Genomic DNA, 21,674 nt, shown 5'->3' with positions numbered 1-21,674 from the left:
GAATAAATTACATTTAGGGACAGATCAAATTATTTTTGTTCAGGTCAGTGGTCTGTGACAATATGCCTTTAAGATCTGTTTTTGGTTTTATTACGGACCCTCAAATTATTTTATGGCTAAAAGCCTGAAAGCTCATAATACTGTCCATGCACTAAACATTCCTTGTCACATTTTGTTCCATAGGCATAGTCCCTTCTGTCCCGGAATTGGCCACTGGCAATGTCAGAGGTTAAGTCTGGGATGGCCATGTCTGGACCTTGATTGGATATGTGCATGTAAAAAGAGTCTATTGGGAGTCCATTTTTGTTTGTGTCACCCATTGACTCTTTAAGTATAGATGAGATACATTGTATTTATTTTTGTGTTAAAAAGCACCCCAGGCATTTTATTAACATTGTTTCAAGTGTTTGAATCATGATTTGCCACTTGCCTCAGGAACACTATTTATATAATAATAAAAAAATAAAAAAAAATATATATATTGAATATTTTTAGGTAAAGATTTTTGTAAGTATTATCAGATAAATTAATTGATTTATTATTATATGTATGTTTAATGTTACTGCTTATTTGTAACAAGTTAAACTAATATGTTAACTTATTATGTTTATTGCTACATGTTAGCTTATTATTATTGGGTTTTTTAATGTTTAACTAATACACTAACTAGTTCAATGTAATATGATAATTTGTTCATAATCTGTTATACTACTTCCAACCAGAAAATGTGGAATTTATGTTCAGATTGTTATTATTTTAATAAAAAGCTGTTTTCTTTTAGATTTTTTCTTTTCTTGTTGGAGTGTTTTTAATTTGGCTTTTGTTAAAAAAAAAAAATCAGTTTGAAGGTGGTGTGTGTGATAGTGGCCAGAAATTTTTTTCATCAATAAACCTTTTGTTTTAACATGTTGAATGCCCTTGCACGGAAATGTGAATATGAAAAAGGAATTTTGTATATGCACTATATTGATAAAGGTGGAAATGGAATTATGCACAAAATCAGATTAATGTTTAAGCAGGTCTTAAATAGAATTTAAGACTAGAAATTAACCAGATGACATTTATCCTGCAATCATTGTCAAGTGTTTTGTCTATAGGCAGACTACCACTCACCAGGATGCCATGTTCTGAATTCTAGTTTTGTCTTTAGGAGGACTGCCACTCCCAAGACTGGTTTCACAACCTCACCAAGACCGAGCTCGATGGTATTTTATCAGTTGCTCTCATGGATCACTGTCAAAACAATGATCATACCAGCTCAGTGTCAAATTGATGTTAGCAGTCTACGACATTATAAAACCAAGTGCTAGTACTTAATTTTAACAAATATAATAGACCATGAACAACACAGCCCAGGTGTTCACGAAAGGTGAGCACATTCTGTCATACCAATCATGAACACTGCTTGTATTTGTCATGTCAGTTGGTTTCATCTAAAGGGTAAAAATTCTGCCAAAGATTTTTATTAAAAAAATATGAACAAGTATTAACACAGTCAAAAATAACATTGCATCAGACATTGTGATGGGTGTGTGTAGCCCAGTGGTAAAACATTGCATCAGACATTGTGATGGGTGTGTGTAGCCCAGTGGTAAAACATTGCATCAGACATTGTGATGGGTGTGTGTAGCCCAGTGGTAAAACATTGCATCAGACATTGTGATGGGTGTGTGTAGCCCAGTGGTAAAACATTGCATCAGACATTGTGATGGGTGTGTGTAGCCCAGTGGTAAAACATTGCATCAGACATTGTGATGGGTGTGTGTAGCCCAGTGGTAAAACATTGCATCAGACATTGTGATGGGTGTGTGTAGCCCAGTGGTAAAACATTGTATCAGACATTGTGATGGGTGTGTGTAGCCCAGTGGTAAAACATTGCATCAGACATTGTGATGGGTGTGTGTAGCCCAGTGGTAAAACATTGCATCAGACATTGTGATGGGTGTGTGTAGCCCAGTGGTAAAATGCTCGCCTGTTGTGTGGTCGGCCTAGGGTCAATCCATGTCGGTGGTCCCATTGAGCTATTTCTCATTCCAGCCAGTACATCATGACTGGTATACCGAAGGTTGTGGTATGTGCTATCCTGTCTGTAGGATGGTGCATATAAAAGATCCCTTGCTGCTAATGGAAAAATGTAGTGGGTTTCCTCTAAGACTATATGTCAAATTACTGAATGTTTCACATCCAAACGCCGATGATTAATAAATCAATGTGCTCCAGTGGTGTTGTTGAACAAAAACAAACTAAACTAAACATACATGATTTTAATATTTGTGTTTTGTCACAGGTGATATTAATACTAGGATAAGAGGGATATCTTATTGTAAGTAGCAGAAAAATACATACCCCTATGGAATATTTTCACTGAGGAAAAGTTGCTTGGGAACCAAGTTAACACTGATTGGCTGTCTGAATAAACAGATTGTCTGCATTTATACACGTTTGTGTTATTGTGATTTCTACATGCACTGCAGTTCACTTGGTGTTCGGTTCAGGAGAAAAATAGAAAGGAATATTTATTTAATGACACCTCATACATTTGAAACTTGGCTATTTTATGTCTCACATAGACATATGACAGAGAAAGAGAGTGAGAGGTGAGTGAGTGAGTGAGTGAGTGAGTGAGTGAGTGAGTGAGTGAGTGAGTGAGTGAGTGAGTGAGTGAGTGAGTGAGTGAGTGAGTGAGTGAGAGAGAGAGAGAGAGAGAGAGTGGATGGTGGGAGAGGAAACCTCTTGGAAAAGTCCAACAAAATAACTAACAATGTATGTATTTTCCTATAGACAAGAAATTACATACCATGGGCATGGATGGGATGAGGTAAAAGATCCATGTCGATCAAAGGTAATTGATTCTCTGACCCATCACACCTCAGATGAACACTCTACCACTGAACCACCACCTACCTACCCCATGTTTGGATAACGTTTAAACTTTGGATTTCTTTAATGACATCACTGGAGTACATTGATTTATTAATCATCGGTTATTGATTGGCAAACATTTGGTAATTGTGACACAAAGTCTAAGAGAGGAAACCCGCTTCATGTTTCCATCAGTAGCAAGGGATCTTTTATATGCATCATCCTACAGACAGAATAGCACATACCACGGCCTTTCATATACCAGTCGTGATTTACTGGCTGGAGCGAGATATAGCCCAATGGCCTACTCACAGGGATCGATCCCAGACCAAACACACATCAAGCTGGGCTGCTTAAAGGAGAGGACAATTAAGGCATTTGGCTTGGTATGCATATACAACAATATATAATGCACATTATTGCTTAATATCAACACGTATAATTGTATAGTTAATTAATAAAACGGTTAAATGTGACGGCTATTATATATAACGGGTGCAGCCATTTTGTACCATCTCAGTGAGTACGCCCTCTGGCGAGCTGGTGGTTACGTAATACTTAACGCGTAACGTCAGGAATGAGCCTTAGAACTAGAGAAACACAATCTACCTGATTTTTGCGGGATGATATATAGTCATACATTGCAATGTTCTGTAATAATACACATCCCAGTAAGCCAGCAATAAGTATATCCAGCACTATATATATTATTTTTCAATACAAAATAAAATACCATTGTCAAAGTGGCTACACAATAAGTCGAAACAATGTTTTGCCCATGCATTAACCTATGTACTGAAATGATACACGGAATGTTTTCTTAGTTAATTGGTCTATGCCGTTAGTTGCTTCTACCTGTGATTCCTGATTGGCAGGTGTGTATTTGATTGGTAACCAGACGAGCCAATTAATTGACACTGTCTAGACACAAAAATACATACCGGTATTGTGGAATATTACCTGTCGCCCCTAAAATTGTAATGGACATGGTTTATTACTGTAAATAGTTCTGTAAAACTATTGATTAAGTAGACTTTTCCATCTAAAACCACAGAACTGATCAATTACGTAGTCCCAAAGAAAAGAAAATTATCACTTGGGTATCATGGGTTGTCGTTTTTGGTCCATCGTAGCATATCAATAGGCCTAATAGTGTACATTTTTCCTTTGGATTATTTAACAGAGAAAAATACTATAACCCCATTTTGTTCCGTTAATACAACTTGAAATATATTTAGTTAAATAGTTTATTATATTATTACGTCATTTATGCTGTTTTACAAGTCAGGTTGATCAAAGAGAAGCGCCTTGCCAAAAATTACTGCTTTTGTTTACACTGTACATACAGGAGATGGTCAGGAGCTGACGTCACTTCGCCCCAAGCTATCCCATCGGACGACACAAAAACAAAACAAAATGGCTGCCCCTAAACTCTAAAATTACTCGTTTTTAATTTGCTAAAGTGTCAGTATGTGTTGGTGGTCCAGGTATGCATCTTTCCAACACATAAGTCTCTTGTTTGAGTTGACCCTACCTTTAAAGGAAACCTGCTGCTACCTTTTTCCATTAGCAACAAGGGATCTTTTATATGCACTTTTCCACAGACAGGACAGCACATACCACTGCCGTTGATATACTTGTAGTGGAGCACTGTTGGGATGTGTAAAAAAGTCAAAGTTAGGGTCCACTGAGGTGATTCAATCCTATCACCTTGGGTGATCGATCTTCCGACAGCTGGATTTAGGCCCCTGTATAGTTTTTGAGATGACGCACGTTGTGTTGCGAAGGTTTAGGTTATTACCACTGGGTTTGCAATCATCAGACTTTATTTATCACACAAACTGAACCTTGTTGCTGCATTGTTTATACAACATTGTTGCTCGTTGTCTGTGTTTCTCAGATTAGGCAGGGTTTTACACAGCGTAATCTCCGATATTTGTCAGCTTCACGCTGTGAATCGTCCCGTTGATCAGCCAGCTAGCAAAACAAGACTGTCAAATCACTTTCCTTTATCAACCGATTCAAATCCGGAACCTCTTCAGATTGTCAATTTATTATATTCTGTACCGACTTCTGTGAATCCCATTTTGAAAAGTAATAACATGGGGTGCTAATGATAACCAATGGGGTATATACAAATAGTAGAGAGATTACAATATCCCTATATAAACGTCTGGGTTCAATTAATATTGTATTTGTCCTCCACTGTCCGTATTCACAACTTACGTGAAAACAGGTTGGTGTAGAGTTCCTTTTTTATTTAAAGGTGCTGACGCTAGTTATTAGGCAGGGTGAAATGATTTTGACTATTACAGCCTTTTAATGATTAAACTACACACATTACTTACAACTTCTGTCTGAAATTATCAGGTTTAGCAAATCCATTTTGTTTCTAACTTTCTAGATATCTAGTGTTGTCAATGAAAATGTGATTTATGTGAAACAGAAAAGAAGTGTAACCTTTGAAAGTAGTGTCAATGTTCATTAATGATGTTCTTTAATTTTATCACAATAGCTACCCAATGTTTAGGCTGCTGTCAAACAGCCTTCATCAGGTGATTTTCAAGCAATCTATATGACATTCATTTTAATTTTATCACAGTAGCTACCCAATGTTTAGGCTGCTGTCAAACAGCCTTCATCAGGTGATTTTCAAGCAATCTATATGACATTCATTTTAATTTTATCACAGTAGCTACCCAATGTTTAGGCTGCTGTCAAACAGCCTTCATCAGGTGATTTTCAAGCAATCTATATGACATTCATTTTAATTTTATCACAATAGCTACCCAATGTTTAGGCTGCTGTCAAACAGCCTTCATCAGGTGATTTTCAAGCAATCTATATGACATTCATTTTAATTTTATCACAATAGCTACCCAATGTTTAGGCTGCTGTCAAACAGCCTTCATCAGGTGATTTTCTAGCAATCTATATGACATCCATTTTAACGTAAGAATAGCCATTTACCGGGTAATATGCAAGTTTAGTATATTTCATATCTCAATTTGGAATGTTTGTATAATATTTTATTAATAAAATATTTTTGTTAGTTACACAAATGTTTTTGATAGTATACATGAAACTTATTTTGTATAGTTTTGATTGTTTATTTTGATGAAATTGTACTTCCTTTTTTGTGTACAGTAATTAATTTTGTAAAGAGAACATTACAAACTAAAGAAGAAACCTACGTTAAATGATGCAGGGTCCGTCTAGGATCGATCCCCATTGGGGGTTTTCTCGTCTTAGCCAGGACACCATGACTGCTATATCAAAGTCTGTGGAATGTGCTATCCTGTCTATGTGATAGTGCATATAATCTTTAACTTATTTCCGTGCTTATATCCAGTTAAGTTTTAAGAACGCTGTCCTGGATACACACCTCAGCTATCTGGGCTGTCTATCCAGGACAGTGGGTTAGTTGTTAGTCATTAGTGAGAGAGAAGAGGGTGTATTGGTCTTACACCTACCCATTGAGCCATTAACACATGCTCTGGGTGGGAGCCGGTACCCGGCTGCGAACCCTGTACCTATCAGCTTTATGTCCGATAGCTTAACCACGATACCATCGAGGCCAGTGGTGCATATAAAAGATCCCTTATTACCAATGGAAAAATACAGCTGGTGGTGTCATTAAAGAAAACGAACTTTAACAACAACTCCTTCAAGTACACTTTCTTAATCATTTGATAAATATTTAATTATAAGGGGAGATAATTTATTATGTTATTGGATTCTGTGATTATTTGAAATCTATAGTTCAGACTTTCATATCAGATATAAGTATTTTAGTATTAACCTACTTACTCAATATCTATTTCATCATGGTTTTACAGTTCATCCTCGATGATGGTGTTGAGATCTGGTGACTAGAATGTTCATTTTTCAAAATAATAGTCTAGGTTTAAACCCAGGTCCGAGCCACACCTCACCGTTCATGTTGAATTTCAGCTTCATACCCACAAGAGGTAAGAGGTTAAACAATACACAGTTATACATTGTTTAAAACTAATTATATCAACCAATGAACTACATGGAATTTTATTATTTTTAATTTCCATACATTAATTTTATAAGCTGACTTGCTTTTAGTAAACTAGAGGCTTAATATCCATAAATAAAGGCATAAGAAATTTAGTAATTATTTGACACATTTGCTTGTTAAACATTTCAATGAATGAATGAAAGAATGAATGAATGAATGAATGAATGTTTAACGACACCCCAGCACTAAACATTTCAAAGGCTAAAAGTTGGAACAACTGACAATGATTTCATTGCATCAGTCTTTGTAAACTTTTTGTATCAACTTGACATAAGAGTAGCTCAAAAATTCAGTATGAAAATTATGATCAGTTACTAATTTTAATATACCGGTATTAAATATTTGGAAAAAAACCTGGTTATTTTAAAATTAAATATGTTACAAATGTTCTCCCCTTCATAGTCCATTCCTTGACGTGGTGAGGGGGTTGTATGTCTCAGTGACCAGAGAGCTATGTCAGCAGGAGCTTTGGCTTCTGTTAGGGACACCCAGGCTGGACTGGTCAATGGGTAGAGGCTAGACTGATATGGACTAAGGGTGAGGTAACCCTAATGAAAACGAATGTTCAGACTATTTTATATTCACAAACAGCAAAGAACAGAAAGACAGTAAACATCTGATAATTCTGGTTTAATAAAGAGGTAGGTAACATTTTTAACACTGTATATCGCCAATTGTCGAAAACCGTACGAAATCGAAAACCGTATTATTTTACTTCCGGGTATTTTGTAATGTCTGCACATGTTCGATCGTTAATACGACAAGAACTTCTTGTTAAGGAAGTACACTTAAAACAAATTTCCTTAAAAATGCAGGGGAAAAAAAGGTAAGAATAAGTTTTATGCACAGTGAAATGTATTATTACAGTTAATTTGCACCTTGGCATCTTAATGAATGCAGTGCAAATGCATCCCTAAACAGCAACAGGTGCACGACGGAATCCACACAACCAAACACGTCTGCTAGCACTGCCAAATGAGTAATGACAGATCATTTCCGGATAGCCGGTTTTAGGTCACGTGACTGTCATGTTACTGTTTATGTTGTTGCCATTACGTTGATAACGTCATAGTACGGTTTTCGATAATGCTTTTAAAATGATGTTTTCTTACCATCTGGTGCAATTTTTGATGGAACAGGGATAACATGCGAGTATGTACTTACCTTTTTATACATTTTATTTCAATTGAACAAGGTAAACATTAATGTTGTTAAATTGATAGCCTGACATGACTGAGCATGCGCACCAGCCATTTCCTTTTAGTCGTATGGTTTTCAATTAAATGATGATACATTTAATATTCAAAATTTTGTTATGTTTAACTAGTAATGGTAACTTTTAAAGCTAATTGATTTACTGTACACAGTCTTCTAAAGAATATGCCTTTCAAAGACTTAATGACTCAGTCTTTATAAACATTTTGCTATATTATTATGAGAGGGCATTTTTTAATAACTCAGTCTTTATAGGTTTTTGAAATGTGGTGAGACTGGAATTTTATTTCTTTTGTTGATTAGTTGTAAATGTAATAATAGGGTTAAAGTTAAAACTATTTATCTAAAGTATACAGTATGGTTTTACTGTTATTGACAAATATATCAATCCTTTTAAATACTTTGATAGGTGGTGTGACTTTTATTCTATGTTCATGGAGTAAATACTGATTTATTTGTTGACTTAGGCTTTGTTAACATTTTGATGGAGGTTGTGATTGAAGTGCTGTCGGAAATAGAATAAAAAAGATTTTCGTCAATTGTTTCTTTAATATTAAATAGTAAATATTTTGTAAATCACCTGTTTACTGACATGTTTCTTTTAATTTCAAGAGTAAACATCAATGAGAGCCCAAACAAGTAAATGTTAAATTAGGTAGACTATCATTAAATTGATGTTTACAAAATATTTACTCGTCTGTTTATTATGTAAGAAATAATCAACGAAAATCGGTTTTATTCTATTTCCGACAGTACTTTAGTTATTCACTCATTCTGGTTTTTGTGAGGAGAGAGTGCATTATTTATTGACTCAGTCTTTTGAGACTTTTGATACCACCTTTTCGATCATTTATCCTTTGCTGTACATAATTATTAATATGTACTTCTCTTCCTCCCTCCTCCTGACTGTCCCTCCATCCATTCATCAAATTATCCATTCATCCATCCTATCATCCATTCATCCATCCTATCATCAATTTATACATCCATCAATTCATACATTCATCAGTCCATCTATCCATCCATCCAATCATCAACATATCTATTAATCCATCCATCCATCCATCCATCCATCCATCCATCCATCCATCCATCCATCCATCCATCCATCCATCCATCCATCCATCCATCTATCCATCCATCCATCCAATCATCCATTTATCCACTCATCCATCAAATCATTTATCCATCCATACATCCATTCATCGATTTCATCCATCAAGTCATCCATCAAATCATCCATTCAATCATCTATCAAATTATCGATGCATTCATCAAATCATCCTACCATCCAATCATTAATCTATGTAATCATCCATCCATCCATCAAATCATCCATCCAAACATGCATCCATTAAATCATCCATCCATCAGATCATTCATCCATTTAATCATCCATCCATCAAATCATTCATCCAATCCATCCATCCATCTATCAAATCATCCATCTATCAAATCATCCATCCATCAAATCATCCATCCATGCAATTATCCATCCAAATCATCGAGTCATCCATCCATCCATCAAATCATCCATCCAGGCAATTATCCATCCATCAAATCATCCATCCAAACATACATCCATTAAATCATCCATCCATCAAATCATTCATCCATTTAATCATCCATCCATCAAATCATTTATTCAATCCATCCATCCATCTATCAAATCATCCATCCATCAAATCATCCATGTAATTATCCATCCAAATCATCGAGTCATCCATCCATCCATCAAATCATCCATCCAGGCAATTATCCATCCATCACATCATCCATCCATCCATCCATTCAATCATCCATCCACCCATGCAATCATTCATCCATTCATTCAATCATCCATCCATCTATCTGTGCAATCATCCATCCATGCAGTCATCCATCTATTCATGCAATCATCCATCCATCCATTTGTGCAATCATCCACCCATCCATGCAATCATCCATTCATCAATTAATCCATCCAATCATCATCCATCCATCCATCAAATCATGCAATCATCCATTCATCCATTCATTCATCCATTCATCCATTCATTCATGCAATCATCCATCCACCCATGCAATCATCCATCCAATCATGCAATCATCTATCTATCCATGTAATCATCCATCCATTCAAGCATCCATCCATGCAATCATCCATACATCCATGCATTCATCCATCCATGCAATCATCCATGCATCCATCCATGCACTCATCCATCCAATTATTCTTCCATCCATCATATATCGGTAATGGGGAGAGCAAATAAAGAGTTCGTATTGACTTGTGGTAACCTCCCAGTAATCTGAAGGACCGTTCTCGACTTACTTGACTTGTGGTAACCTACCAGTAATCTGAAGGACCGTTCTCGACTTACTTGACTTGTGGTAACCTACCAGTAACCTGAAGGACCGTTCTCGACTTACTTGACTTGTGGTAACCTACCAGTAACCTGAAGGACCGTTCTCGACTTACTTGACTTGTGGTAACCTCCCAGTTACCTGAAGGACCGTTCTCGACTTACTTGACTTGTGGTAACCTCCCAGTTACCTGAAGGACCGTTCTCGACTTACTTGACTTGTGGTAACCTCCCAGTTACCTGAAGAACCGTTCTCGACTTACTTGACTTGTGATAACCTCCCAGTTACCTGAAGAACCGTTCTCGACTTACTTGACTTGTGGTAACCTCCACCACAGTAACCTGAAGAACCGTTCTCGACTTACTTGACTTGTGGTAACCTCCCAGTTACCTGAAGGACCGTTCTCGACTTACTTGACTTGTGGTAACCTCCCAGTAACCTGAAGAACCGTTCTCGACTTACTTGACTTGTGGTAACCTCCCAGTTACCTGAAGGACCGTTCTCGACTTACTTGACTTGTGGTAACCTCACAGTTACCTGAAGGACCGTTCTCGACTTACTTGACTTGTGGTAACCTCCCAGTTACCTGAAGGACCGTTCTCGACTTACTTGACTTGTGGTAACCTCCACCACAGTAACCTGAAGAACCGTTCTCGACTTACTTGACTTGTGGTAACCTCCCAGTTACCTGAAGGACCGTTCTCGACTTACTTGACTTGTGGTAACCTCCCAGTAACCTGAAGAACCGTTCTCGACTTACTTGACTTGTGGTAACCTCCCAGTTACCTGAAGGACCGTTCTCGACTTACTTGACTTGTGGTAACCTCCCAGTAACCTGAAGGACCGTTCTCGACTTACTTGACTTGTGATAACCTCCCAGTTATCTGAAGAACCGTTCTCGACTTACTTGACTTGTGGTAACCTCCCAGTTACCTGAAGAACCGTTCTCGACTTACTTGACTTGTGGTAACCTCCCAGTTACCTGAAGAACCGTTCTCGACTTACTTGACTTGTGGTAACCTCCCAGTTACCTGAAGGACCGTTCTCGACTTACTTGACTTATGGTAACCTCCACCACAGTCACCTGAAGAACCGTTCTCGACTTACTTGACTTGTGGTAACCTCCCAGTTACCTGAAGAACCGTTCTCGACTTACTTGACTTGTGATAACCTCCCAGTTACCTGAAGAACCGTTCTCGACTTACTTGACTTGTGGTAACCTCCCAGTTACCTGAAGGACCGTTCTCGACTTACTTGACTTGTGGTAACCTCCACCACAGTAACCTGAAGAACCGTTCTCGACTTACTTGACTTGTGGTAACCTCCCAGTTACCTGAAGGACCGTTCTCGACTTACTTGACTTGTGGTAACCTCCCAGTAACCTGAAGGACCGTTCTCGACTTACTTGACTTGTGATAACCTCCCAGTTACCTGAAGAACCGTTCTCGACTTACTTGACTTGTGGTAACCTCCCAGTTACCTGAAGGACCGTTCTCGACTTACTTGACTTGTGGTAACCTCCCAGTTACCTGAAGGACCGTTCTCGACTTACTTGACTTGTGGTAACCTCCCAGTAACCTGAAGGACCGTTCTCGACTTTCTTGACTTGTGGTAACCTCCCAGTAACCTGAAGGACCGTTCTCGACTTTCTTGACTTGTGGTAACGTCCCAGTAACCTGAAGTACCGTTCTCGACTTACTTGACTTGTGGTAACCTCCCAGTTACCTGAAGGACCGTTCTCGACTTACTTGACTTGTGGTAACCTCCCAGTTACCTGAAGGACCGTTCTCGACTTACTTGACTTGTGGTAACCTCCCAGTTACCTGAAGGACCGTTCTCGACTTACTTGACTTGTGGTAACCTCCCAGTTACCTGAAGGACCGTTCTCGACTTACTTGACTTGTGGTAACCTCCCAGTTACCTGAAGGACCGTTCTCGACTTACTTGACTTGTGGTAACCTCCCAGTTACCTGAAGGACCGTTCTCGACTTACTTGACTTGTGGTAACCTCCCAGTTACCTGAAGTACCGTTCTCGACTTACTTGACTTGTGGTAACCTCCACCACAGTTACCTGAAGGACCGTTCTCGACTTACTTGACTTGTGGTAACCTCCACCACAGTTACCTGAAGGACCGTTCTCGACTTACTTGACTTGTGGTAACCTCCACCACAGTAACCTGAAGAACCGTTCTCGACTTACTTGACTTGTGGTAACCTCCCAGTTACCTGAAGGACCGTTCTCGACTTACTTGACTTGTGGTAACCTCCACCACAGTAACCTGAAGGACCGTTCTCGACTTACTTGACTTGTGGTAACCTCCCAGTTACCTGAAGGACCTTTCTCGACTTACTTGACTTGTGGTAACCTCCCAGTTACCTGAAGGACCGTTCTCGACTTATTTGACTTGTGGTAACCTCCCAGTTACCTGAAGGACCGTTCTCGACTTACTTGACTTGTGGTAACCTCCACCACAGTTACCTGAAGGACCGTTCTCGACTTACTTGACTTGTGGTAACCTCCCAGTTACCTGAAGGACCGTTCTCGACTTACTTGACTTGTGGTAACCTCCCAGTTACCTGAAGGACCGTTCTCGACTTACTTGACTTGTGGTAACCTCCCAGTTACCTGAAGGACCGTTCTCGACTTACTTGACTTGTGGTAACCTCCACCACAGTAACCTGAAGGACCGTTCTCGACTTACTTGACTTGTGGTAACCTCCCAGTTACCTGAAGGACTGTTCTCGACTTACTTGACTTGTGGTAACCTCCCAGTTACCTGAAGGACCGTTCTCGACTTACTTGACTTGTGGTAACCTCCCAGTTACCTGAAGGACCGTTCTCGACTTACTTGACTTGTGGTAACCTCCCAGTAACCTGAAGGACCGTTCTCGACTTACTTGACTTGTGGTAACCTCCACCACAGTTACCTGAAGGACCGTTCTCGACTTACTTGACTTGTGGTAACCTCCCAGTTACCTGAAGGACCGTTCTCGACTTACTTGACTTGTGGTAACCTCCCAGTTACCTGAAGGACCGTTCTCGACTTACTTGACTTGTGGTAACCTCCCAGTTACCTGAAGGACCGTTCTCGACTTACTTGACTTGTGGTAACCTCCCAGTAACCTGAAGGACTGTTCTCGACTTACTTGACTTGTGGTAACCTCCCAGTAACCTGAAGGACCGTTCTCGACTTACTTGACTTGTGGTAACATCCCAGTTACCTGAAGGACCGTTCTCGACTTACTTGACTTGTGGTAACCTCCACCACAGTAACCTGAAGGACCGTTCTCGACTTACTTGACTTGTGGTAACCTCCCAGTTACCTGAAGGACTGTTCTCGACTTACTTGACTTGTGGTAACCTCCCAGTTACCTGAAGGACCGTTCTCGACTTACTTGACTTGTGGTAACCTCCCAGTTACCTGAAGGACCGTTCTCGACTTATTTGACTTGTGGTAACCTCCCAGTTACCTGAAGGACCGTTCTCGACTTACTTGACTTGTGGTAACCTCCACCACAGTTACCTGAAGGACCGTTCTCGACTTACTTGACTTGTGGTAACCTCCCAGTTACCTGAAGGACCGTTCTCGACTTACTTCAATGCCTGATAAAACAAGCTATAAATGGTTAAAACTCGACTATATTTCACTGTTTAGCAGTGTATGCCTGTCAGAAAACAAGTTATTGCATGTCCCTCTGTTACCACCATGGTTTTGTTAAATGTTATAATATTTGGTAAAAAAGAAAACCTTGTTTTTAAGCACATAATTATCTATAGACAAACTTCAGAACAGCAGAGTTCAAGCTAGACTAACAAAACAGAAAGTTTGTGTTATTTAACGACACCACTAGAGCACATTGATTAATTCATCATCGACTATTGGATGTCAAATATTTGGTAATTACGACATACAGTCATCAGAGAAAGCCTCCTCAGGGTTTCTGCCAGAGGGTAAAACGAGTATTGTGCCATACCAAAATTGTTTTGCAGATTTTGCTTTTAAGTTAATCTTTGACAAAATGATTTCTCTATCATTACTGTATGATTTTCTTAACCGTAACCCTAAACCCATTTTCTTTATGGGGGAGGTCCCGCATACCCCCTGTTGACTGTGGCTGCATTCAGTTCCATAGCACCATACCCAAACATGTCTTTTTGGCACAAACACTACTACATTTTTTCCATTAGTAGCAAGGGATCTTTTATGTGCACTTTCCCACAGACAGAAAAACACATACCACAGCCTTTGACCAGTTGCGGTGCACTGGTTGGAACAAGAAAAAAACAAATCCGTTGAATTGATCCACCAAGGTGGTTCAATCCTGTGACACAAGCACCCAACTGAGAGAAATCCCACCCCCTAACAGAACAAAGACAAATCATTTCTTACTTGAAATCATTCAGGGAGAAGTGGGAGATTTAGGAAGATGTGAGGAGATTTAGGGAGAAGTGGGAGATTTAGGAAGATGTGAGGAGATTTAGGGAGAAGTGGGAGATTTAGGAAGATGTGAGGAGATTTAGGAAGATGTGAGGAGATTTAGGGAGAAGTGGGAGATTTAGGAAGATGTGAGGAGATTTAGGAAGATGTGAGGAGATGTGAGGAGATTTAGGGAGAAGTGAGGAGATTTAGGAAGATGTGAGGAGATTTAGGAAGATTTAGGGAGAAGTGGGAGATTTAGGAAGATGTGAGGAGATTTAGGAAGAAGTGAGGAGATTTAGGGAGAAGTGGGAGATTTAGGAAGATGTGAGGAGATTTAGGGAGAAGTGGGAGATTTAGGAAGACGTGAGGAGATTTAGGAAGATGTGAGGAGATTTAGGAAGATGTGAGGAGAAGTGGGAGATTTAGGAAGATGTGAGGAGATTTAGGAAGATGTCAGGAGATTTAGGAAGATGTGAGGAGATTTAGGGAGAAGTGGGAGATTTAGGAAGATGTGAGGAGATTTTGGAAGAAGTGGGAGATTTAGGAAGATGTGAGGAGAAGTGGGAGATTTAGGAAGATGTGAGGAGATTTAGGGAGAAGTGGGAGATTTAGGAAGATGTGAGGAGATTTAGGAAGATGTGAGGAGAATGTGAGGAGATTTAGGAAGATGTGAGGAGATTTAGGGAAAAGTGGGAGATTTAGGAAGAAGTGGGAGATTTAGGAAGATGTGAGGAGATTTAGGGAGAAGTGGGAGATTTAGGAAGATGTGAGGAGATTTAGGAAGATGTGAGGAGATTTAGGGAGATGTGGGAGATTTAGGAAGATTAGGGAGATGTGTGAGGAGATTTAGGAAGATGTGGGAGATTTAGGGAGATGTGAGGAGATTTAGGGAGATGGGAGGAGATTTAGGGAGATGGGAGAAGTGGGAGATTTAGGAAGATGTGAGGAGATTTAGGGAGATGTGAGGAGATGTGAGGAGATTTAGGGAGATGTGAGGAGATTTAGGAAGAAGTGGGAGATTTAGGAAGATGTGAGGAGATTTAGGAAGAAGTGGGAGATTTAGGAAGAAGTAGGAGATTCAGGAAGATGTGAGGAGATTTAGGAAGATGTGAGGAGATTTAGGAAGAAGTGGGAGATTTAGGAAGATGTGAGGAGATTTAGGAAGAAGTGGGAGATTTAGGAAGATGTGAGGAGATTTAGGAAGATGTGAGGAGATTTAGGGAGATGTGGGAGATTTAGGAAGATTAGGGAGATGTGTGAGGAGATTTAGGAAGATGTGGGAGATTTAGGGAGATGTGAGGAGATTTAGGGAGATGGGAGGAGATTTAGGGAGATGGGAGAAGTGGGAGATTTAGGAAGATGTGAGGAGATTTAGGGAGATGTGAGGAGATGTGAGGAGATTTAGGGAGATGTGAGGAGATTTAGGAAGAAGTGGGAGATTTAGGAAGATGTGAGGAGATTTAGGAAGAAGTGGGAGATTTAGGAAGAAGTAGGAGATTCAGGAAGATGTGAGGAGATTTAGGGAGAAGTGGGAGATTTAGGAAGAAGTGGGAGATTTAGGAAGAAGTAGGAGATTCAGGAAGATGTGAGGAGATTTAGGAAGAAGTGGGAGATTTAGGAAGAAGTGGGAGATTTAGGAAGAAGTGGGAGATTTAGGAAGAAGTAGGAGATTCAGGAAGATGTGAGGAGATTTAGGAAGATGTGAGGAGATTTAGGAAGAAGTGGGAGATTTAGGAAGATGTGAGGAGATTTAGGAAGAAGTGGGAGATTTAGGAAGATGTGAGGAGATTTAGGAAGATGTGAGGATATTTAGGAAGAAGTGGGAGAGATTTAGGAAGATGTGAGGAGATTTAGGAAGAAGTGGGAGATTTAGGAAGAAGTGAGAGATTTAGGAAGAAGTGGGGAGATTTAGGAAGATGTGGGGAGATTTAGGGAGAAGTGGGAGATTTAAGAAGATGTGAGGAGATTTAGGAAGATGTGAGGAGATTTAGGGAGAAGTGGGGAGATTTAGGAAGATGTCAGGAGATTTAGGAAAATGTGAGGAGATTTAGGGAGAAGTGAGGAGATTTAGGGAGAAGTGAAGAGATTTAGGAAGATGTGAGGAGATTTAGGGAGAAGTGGGAGATTTAGGAAGATGTGAGGAGATTTAGGAAGATGTGGGAGATTTAGGAAGATGTGAGGAGATTTAGGGAGAAGTGGGAGATTTAGGGAGAAGTGGGAGATTTAGGAAGAAGTGAGGAGATTTAGGAAGAAGTGGGGAGATTTAGGGAGATTTAGGGAGAAGTGGGAGATTTAGGAAGATGTGGGGAGATTTAGGAAGAAGTGAGGAGATTTAGGAAGGAGAAGTGAGGAGATTTAGGAAGATGTGAGGAGATTTAGGAAGGAGAAGTGAGGAGATTTAGGAAGATGTGAAGAGATTTAGGAAGATGTGAGGAGATTTAGGGAGAAGTGAGGAGATTTAGGAAGATTTGAGGAGATTTAGGGAGAAGTGGGAGATTTAGGAAGATGTGAGGAGATTTAGGAAGAAGTGGGAGATTTAGGAAGATGTGAGGAGATTTAGGGAGAAGTGGGAGATTTAGGAAGATGTGAGGAGATTTAGGGAGAAGTGGGAGATTTAGGAAGATGTGAGAAGATTTAGGAAGATGTGAGGAGAATGTGAGGAGATTTAGGAAGATGTGAGGAGATTTAGGGAGAAGTGGGAGATTTAGGAAGAAGTGGGAGATTTAGGAAGATGTGAGGAGATTTAGGGAGAAGTGGGAGATTTAGGAAGATGTGAGGAGATTTAGGAAGATGTGAGGAGATTTAGGAAGAAGTGAGGAGATTTAGGAAGAAGTGGGGAGATTTAGGGAGAAGTGGGGAGATTTAGGAAGAAGTGGGAGATTTAGGAAGATGTGAGGAGATTTAGGAAGAAGTGAGGAGATTTAGGAAGATGTGAGGAGATTTAGGAAGAAGTGAGGAGATTTAGGGAGATGTGGGGAGATTTAGGAAGAAGTGGGGAGATTTAGGAAGATGTGGGGAGATTTAGGGAGAAGTGGGAGATTTAGGAAGATGTGAGGAGATTTAGGAAGATGTGTGGAGATTTAGGGAGAAGTGGGGAGATTTAGGAAGATGTGAGGAGATTTAGGGAGAAGTGAGGAGATTTAGGAAGATGTGAGGAGATTTAGGAAGATGTGAGGAGATTTAGGGAGAAGTGGAAGATTTAGGAAGATGTGAGGAGATTTAGGAAGATGGTAGGAGATTGAGGAAGATGTGAGGAGATTTAGGGAGAAGTGGGAGATTTAGGAAGATGTGAGGAGATTTAGGAAGATGTGAGGAGGTTTAGGGAGAAGTGAGGAGATTTAGGAAGATGTGAGGAGATTTAGGGAGAAGTGAGGAGATTTAGGAAGATGTGAGGAGATTTAGGGAGATGTGAGGAGATTTAGGGAGAAGTGGGAGATTTAGGAAGATGTGAGGAGATTTAGGAAGATGTGAGAGATTTAGGAAGATGTGAGGAGATTTAGGGAGAAGTGGGAGATTTAGGAAGATGTGAGGAGATTTAGGAAGATGTGAGGAGATTTAGGAAGAAGTGGGAGATTTAGGGAGATTTAGGAAGATGTGGGGAGATTTAGGGAGAAGTGGGAGATTTAGGAAGATGTGAGGATATTTAGGAAGATGTGAGGAGATTTAGGGAGAAGTGAGGAGATTTAGGAAGGAGAAGTGAGGCGATTTAGGAAGATGTGAGGAGATTTAGGAAGGAGAAGTGAGGAGATTTAGGAAGATGTGAGGAGATTTAAGAAGATGTGAGGAGATTTAGGGAGAAGTGGGAGATTTAGGAACATGTGAGGAGATTTAGGAACATGTGAGGAGATTGAGGAAGATGTGAGTAGATTTAGGGAGAAGTGGGAGATTTAGGAAGATGTGAGGAGATTTAGGGAGATGTGAGGAGATTTAGGAAGATGTGAGGAGATTTAGGGAGAAGTGGGAGATTTAGGAAGATGTGAGGAGATTTAGGGAGAAGTGGGAGATTTAGGAAGATGTGAGGAGATTTAGGGAGAAGTGGGAGATTTAGGAAGATGTGAGGAGATTTAGGAAGATGTGGGAGATTTAGGAAGATGTGAGGAGATTTAGGAAGAAGCGAGGAGATTTAGGAAGATGTTAGGAGATTTAGGGAGATGTGAGGAGAAGTGAGGAGATTTAGGAAGATGTGAGGAGATTTAGGAAGATTTATAAAAGAACATCCATTAAGTTCAGCGGTGGCACATAGCCCAGTGGTAAACCGCTCGCTCGATGCGCGGTCGGTCTGGGATCGATCCCTGTCTGTGGGCCCATTGGGCTATTTCTCGTTCCAGCCAGTGCACCACGACTGGTATATCTAAGGTTGTGGTATGTGCTACCCTGTCTGTGGGATGGTGCATATAAAAGATCCCTTGCCGCTAATCAAAAAGAGTAGCCTATGAAGTGGCAACATCGGGTTTCCTTTCTCAATATCTGTGTGGTCCTTAACCATATGTCTGACGCCATATAACTGTAAATATAATGTGTTGAGTGCATCATTAAATAAAACATTTCTTTCCATTCTTTTGAAACAATTTGTTCACTTCACAAACTGTTTAAAACAAATCATGATAGTTGCATCACAATGGATTTTCTGTAAAAAATACCCCAGCTTATCTCTTATTTATATTTCAGATTTACAAGTGTTACTGAAAATACTTAGTTCAGATTAAGTGACCTGCAAACAGCTTCTGTTCTGTCAAGAATCACCACTGTTTGTATATTAGCTTATCGGAATACATTCAACGCTCCGATCCCCTTCCACTTCCCATAGTCCGGCACTTGAATGAGGTGTCATCTATTGGCCGACATTCGGGCCACAGATTATCAGAAAGGAAATAAGATGTACATGTTATGGCAATAATCTCTCAAAGTCACTGTGTTGCAGGTTTTCAATATCGTATATTTCACTTTCCGGTGTGAATGTAACTCCACGTAATCGGATTAAGATAATTTTGAGTGAAAAAGGTTACCGCTTTGTCATCATTGAGTAATCTGTAGTAATCTGTCCCAGTGTGCTCTGTGTTGTCATAAACATTGACAGTTTCTCCTCATAATGAGTGACATCGCTGATTTCGCTGAAATCCATATCAAGTTTTGTACATTTCAGTAATGCTTTGATGTTGGTGGGACTCGGTTACACTCGTTTATGGGTGGAGGGTAAACTATGTGTGATAGGGGGTAGGTATTTGTTGCCATTACTGGGTGTTTATTGTCAATATGGGGTGGGTGGTTTTTCTAATATTGGGTAAGTGTCTTGTCACTTGGGCTAAGGTCGCTCTTCGCAGCCTTGTTTTGGCTGCATACACAATAAATGTAACATATCTCACCTTAATTCACTTGAAATCCATATTTTTTAAATGGCACAAATTTTTTAATTACAAGATTTTCTTCAAACACATTCAGGTGCATTACAGTGCTGTCTGGTGTATCGGCACACCTAAGCATTCAAGGACCATTTTCTATGTGAACACTGTGAAATACTTAATAAAATATGTCTCTCACCACTGAAGCAGTGCATATTCTGAGATACACTACAAATTGTTTTATGTCTGTAGTAAATAAACATTTTAAAATGGTGCATAAATATAGGCACCCCCTTGTATCCATAACGATTTGCATGTCTGGTGATTCGAAGCAGTAGATGTGGATCGTTGATCCCCGCTATTTATAGACCACCCATGACCTCACTTTGTAGCCCATAAACGCTACACTATTGTCAAAGGATTATTTTAGTACTTTTTTGTTTTGTCTTGTTAAAAATATTACTATGAAAATGAACGATCACACATGACCCATCTCATGATCAGTTTCAAAACGAGCAAACAATGCAGTTTACAGGTCGGTATGTTTTTACCGAGACAGTTAGGCCAGATAGCTGAGGTGTATGCCCAGGACAGCATGCTTGAACCTTAATTGGATATAAGCACGAAAATAAGTTGAAATGAAATGTTCTGCTGTGATAATCACTTAAAGAAGGCTTGTTATAAGTGATTTCAGATTGATATTTGAAAAGCGTTATTAGTATGACAGGAAGTTCACTCTCATCACCTGTTTTTCATCAGTCGACACATTTCAATTATTTTGGGATTTGCATATGATTCCAGTTGTCATTCATTCGACAATTGGACAAACTTTTCACCCTGTGTTTGTTTTGCTGAAACTGAACCCAGCTTCTCTTTGTCGTCAATTGCAAGAGGAGAGATGTCCATTCAGACTCAATCATTAATGATTGTTTATTCACACAGAAGGTGAAAACTGCTAAAATTGCTCTTGACTTTTTTCCTCAGTTCCGTACCCTGTGGGTCGCCCGTCTGTTCACTTGGTGTGGATACGCTCTTCAAGTTTTAGGACCACACGGCTCATAGTCTTTCACGGCCGTTGAGTGTTCGTCCTAAATATCCTCTCTGTGTTAAAACGACTCACAATTAACTCTTATTGGTTCAATTGTTTGAACTATAATGACAGTGCTTTGCCCACTTCTCGCGCATCGATAATGCCCCGACAAAAGGATCTACCTCAGAAGGTTGCCTCCTGCAAAGACGAGAAAGAACGCATGCACAATACAGTTCCATTTGTTTGCCTGAGTCGGGAATGTTTGAAGCTTTTTCCTCGACTGAACGTTAAAGGAAAGGGTCAGTTAATCCATGACCCCAGCAAATCCCAATCTTTCATGAACATTTTTCATGACACTGAGCCCTCTTGGATTACTAACTTCCACAGCAAAACACCTGGATCTGCCAGCGAA

The 21,674-nt window shown here is 39.7% G+C and overlaps 1 protein-coding gene across 2 annotated transcripts in view; it reads left to right on the top strand.

Annotated features, from left to right (window-relative positions):
• LOC121372574 overlaps window positions 1–6,829 on the top strand; it is a 31,123-nt gene extending 24,294 nt beyond the window's left edge. Inside the window, exons 7-8 of one of the 2 annotated variants that reach the window (XR_005957955.1) lie at window positions 496–507; window positions 6,702–6,829. The gene's annotated coding sequence lies outside the window, so the exon portion shown is untranslated. Of the gene's footprint in view, window positions 1–495; window positions 1,304–6,701 lie in introns of those variants that run through there. The other variant, XR_005957954.1, reaches the window with a different exon arrangement.
• The last annotated feature ends 14,845 nt before the right edge of the window (window positions 6,830–21,674 follow it).

The sequence above is a fragment of the Gigantopelta aegis genome, chromosome 4 (genome assembly GCF_016097555.1).
Source record: "Gigantopelta aegis isolate Gae_Host chromosome 4, Gae_host_genome, whole genome shotgun sequence".
Classification (NCBI taxonomy): Eukaryota; Metazoa; Mollusca; class Gastropoda; order Neomphalida; family Peltospiridae; genus Gigantopelta; species Gigantopelta aegis.
This window is presented reverse-complemented; position numbering and strand designations above follow the sequence as displayed.